Here is a 4,054-nt window from a genome sequence, read left to right as displayed (position 1 = left end):
CTACAAAGACAATATGCGGTGTATTAATTATTGTAACTGTCCTACTAACCTGTTTTGAAACTGTCTCATTGCTATTTTATTTTTTCATCAAAATGAATAAAAATTTAAAAAAAATTAAAGCATGTGTTATTCTGAGGAAGAAGACAAATAATATATGGAAATAATTATTTGGGTGTCAAGAAATTAAGCCCAATAATTATTTGACAGACAATAAACAAATCCAGTTTTGAGATCTTTATGGATATGAGGTGTTTATAAAGGACAAATTTTATCTAGTATATTGACAAATATTATACTACATTAATCCTAGATTATATAGAGATGTGTGAATTTTAGCATCACAAGGGGACCAAGAGAGTGTTAATTTTAACTACCATTTTAACATCTTATCATAATAAATAACTTAGAGTATTTCAGGCTTTAAAACACAGGAACCTGGCTCTCTGCTCCTGTGCGTCCGCTGTTAGCCATTCTTCTTGTGCAGCCAGCAGTGATCCAGACAAGGTGCTGAAGGTCGTAATGAATGGATTTGGCTGTATTGGACACCTGGTCACCAGGGATGCTTTTAACTCTGGCAAGGTGGATATTCTGGCCATCAGTGAGCCTTTCATTGATCTCAACTACATGGTCTACACATTCCAGTATGATTCCACTCGTGGCAAGTTCCATGGCACTGTCAAGGCTGAGAATGGAAAGCTCGTCATCAATGGAAAGGCCATCACCATCTTCCAAGAGCGAGATCCCACCAACATCAAAGTAGGGTGACGCTGGCACTGAGAACATGGTGGAGTCCACTGGTGTCTTCACCACCATGGAGAAGGCTGGGGCTCACCTGAAGGGTGGTCTTCATCTCCGCCCCTTCTGCCGATGCCCCCATGTTTGTGATGGGTTGAATTACGAGAAATACGACAACTCCCTCAAGATTATCAGTAACGCTTCCTGTACCACCAACTGCTGAGCCCCACTGGCCAAGGTCATCTATGACAAATTTGGCATTGTGGAGGGACTCATGATCACAGTGCATGCCATCACTACTACCCAGTAGACTGTGGACAGCCCTTCTGGGAAGCTGTGGCATAATGGCCACGGGGCTGCCCAGAACATCATCCCTACATCCACTGGCACTGCCAAGGCTGTGGGCAAGGTCATCCTAAAGCTGAACGGGAAGCTCACAGGCATGGCCTTCTGTGTGCTCACTCCCAGTGTGTCAGCAGTGGATCTGACCTGCCACCTGGAGAAAATGGCTAAATACCACAACATGAAGAAGGTGGTGAAGCAGGCATCAGATGGTCCCCTCAAAGGCATCCTGGGCTACACCAAGGATCAGGTTGTGAAACTTCAACAGTGACAGTCACTCTTCCACCTTTAATGCTGGGGCTGGCATCATTCTGAATGACCACATTGTGAAGCTCATTTTCTGTTATGACAATGAATGCAGCTACAGCAACAGGGTGGTAGACCTCATGATTCACATGGCCTCCAAGGAGTAAGTGGCCCCCCACCTCATCCCCCTAGAGACCAGAGGGATGGAGAAGCCACACTGTAGAAGTCACTGCCCTACTCAGCCCTGAAACTGAGAATCTCCTTCTCACAGCTTCCATCCCAGGCCCCATAGAAAGGGAGGGGCCTCGGGATCCATGGCTCATTGCCCTTGCACACCATCAATAAAGACCATTGTGCCTCCTCCCCCCAAAAAATAAAATAAAACACAAGAACCCATTCCTTCTGCTTTTGCACTCATTTTCAGTATGGCCTCTTCTCTTAACAAGTGGGCTTTTGCCCCAGGCAATAACTGAGAAGGCTGTGAGCAGCTGAAAGAAGAGGGAAAGTCTGGATTCCTCTTGATGCATCCACTCTGTCTCTCTGCCTTCCCTGCTCCCTATTTGTAGACCTCCATCTGCATTCTGCTGCTATAGACCATTCAGTTTAGGGTAAATAAAAAACTCAACTTGAGAAGAGAAGGTTTGTTAAGAGAAAATCTGTGCTCCCTGGCTATAATCATCTGAATCCAAACCCTGTTCCTAGCAACTCAGCTTCTCAACATGATTGGTGGATTTTAATCATGTGGAACATGAATTCAGATTCAACACATGATAGTATTCTAGATTTTGTTTGAACCTTACTTCTGAATCCTGTGTTGTTTAAGTATACTATTTCCTACTTGACCTAAAGTTGTCCTAAGTCCCCCATTACTACATTTTACTCCATCTTCTAAGACGCAGAGTTCTTACACTGAAAATCTATAGACACCTTTGAAATATCCACAGTGAAGTTGTAATTTTCTGCACTCTTCTTCATTTTGTGAAGGAATAAAGGCATTATAACATGAAAAGGCAAATAAGGGCAGGGGAAGCACAACTTGGTTTTTGGTTCTAACGCTGCTTTCTATCAACTATACAAATTTCCGAAGGTTTTTATACTTCATCTCCTACATCCAAACAATGAAACATATTTATTGATTTGATATATGAGGTATATTTCATGCTTCTTAAAATCCCTCAGACTATTTTGCTTTTAGCTAGGGAAAATTATGATGTGATCTCCTGGAACTAAGTTTATTCTAAGATTGGGGAGTGAGGAAAGTTAAAATGATTTTACTCATAAATAATGCAGAACACTGATTAGTTATTAAAAGAAGCACATATCATGAAGCTCAAAATTTGCATGAATAACCAAGCTAAAAATAGAAAAATTGAAGAAATTTGACTCTTTCACCATATTGTCGCAGGTTGCAGACTACTCTTGCATTAGGTGTACTTTGGAGAAAACTCTAAAAGGAATCCATCTATGTGTTGCATATTGTCAAACATTTAATAGTTGCTCAATGGCAATAAAATAAAATCTCTTCCTGCAGACATTCTATTTAGAGGGCATTTTCTCACAAACACGTAACCCTGCACATCACAAATGAAGACATGTTCACAGGGGGATGTGTAAAAATGATAATGCAGCAGAGAACAAAGCACAACACATATGTGACAGAATCAATAACCCCTTGAACCTAGTAGACAAGGGAAAAAAGGGTCATTTTTAAGGATTAAGAACTTTTGGGAGAGTTGATAGCCCAAGGCAAAGCCAAAGGCTATGTGTCTCATGTAGTCACTAGCTTTCTAAAACAGCTATCCAGAACCACTTTACTGAAGTCAGACACACACATGTTGGTAATAGCAGACAGAGAGAGAGCTTCTTGACAAACCCTTCACCTGCCCACTTGGTGCCTAAGGTAAAGCAGAAACATACACCTTTCTCTTTTCAACAATCTTCACACATATGGCAAATGCATTTTTCAGATAACAGTCTTAGAGTTTGGAAGGTAGCTATAGAAATCACAGTGTCTTCAAAATGAGGATTGGAATACATTAAAAGGTAATGAAGAGACTTAGCTGGGGCATCTTATTTTTATTAAATAAAATAAGCATTTTGATAATATAGAATAGAATGACAAGGAAAACCCCACAAAGCTTTGTACTTATAAGAGTGAATTATGTCTTCTCAGATTTTTCTTTCAGATAGTCCATAAACTGGTTCAATACATTTATGTAGTAGACTGGTATCCATGGAAAATGATTTTTATACTGGAGTTTACAGTCAAACACCTTGGAAAGCTTCAGATAGGAAATTCCCTTTTATTATTCAGATAATGAAATGCAAAGTTTAAGGGCTATTGCACAGATGGTGAATTTTTGTTAATATTAGGCTTCCCATCTGGACTCAAGTCCCCTGATTTACCTAGAATTCATTTTATCTTTCTGCTACACTGTTCTCAATTGGTATGTAACACAAAATCGTGAAAATAATTTAAGTTCTGAAAGAAATATCTGATATCGTCAGTACCCCTGTGCCATGCTGGCCCCACGCCCAGGCGCACTGAGTGGCCACTGAGTACAGAGGTGGTGGCACACACCTGTAGTCCCAGTTCTGGGAGGCTAAAAACAGGAGGATCACTACAAGTCTGAGCTGCACAGTGTGACCTTGTAACAACTAAATACATTTTTAAAAAGAGAGAGAGAGAGAGAGAGAGAGAGAGAGAGAGAGAGAGAAGAAAAAGAAAGAA

The 4,054-nt window shown here is 40.7% G+C and overlaps 1 pseudogene; it reads left to right on the top strand.

The window, feature by feature from the left end:
* Positions 1-507: 507 nt before the first annotated feature.
* Positions 508-1,490, top strand: LOC101588165 (annotated as a pseudogene).
* The last annotated feature ends 2,564 nt before the right edge of the window (positions 1,491-4,054 follow it).

The sequence above is a fragment of the Octodon degus genome, unplaced genomic scaffold, assembly GCF_000260255.1.
Source record: "Octodon degus isolate 3935 unplaced genomic scaffold, OctDeg1.0 scaffold00013, whole genome shotgun sequence".
NCBI classification, from domain to species: Eukaryota; Metazoa; Chordata; class Mammalia; order Rodentia; family Octodontidae; genus Octodon; species Octodon degus.
The sequence above is the reverse complement of the archived record's forward strand: the minus strand, read 5'-3'. Positions and strand labels throughout refer to the sequence as shown.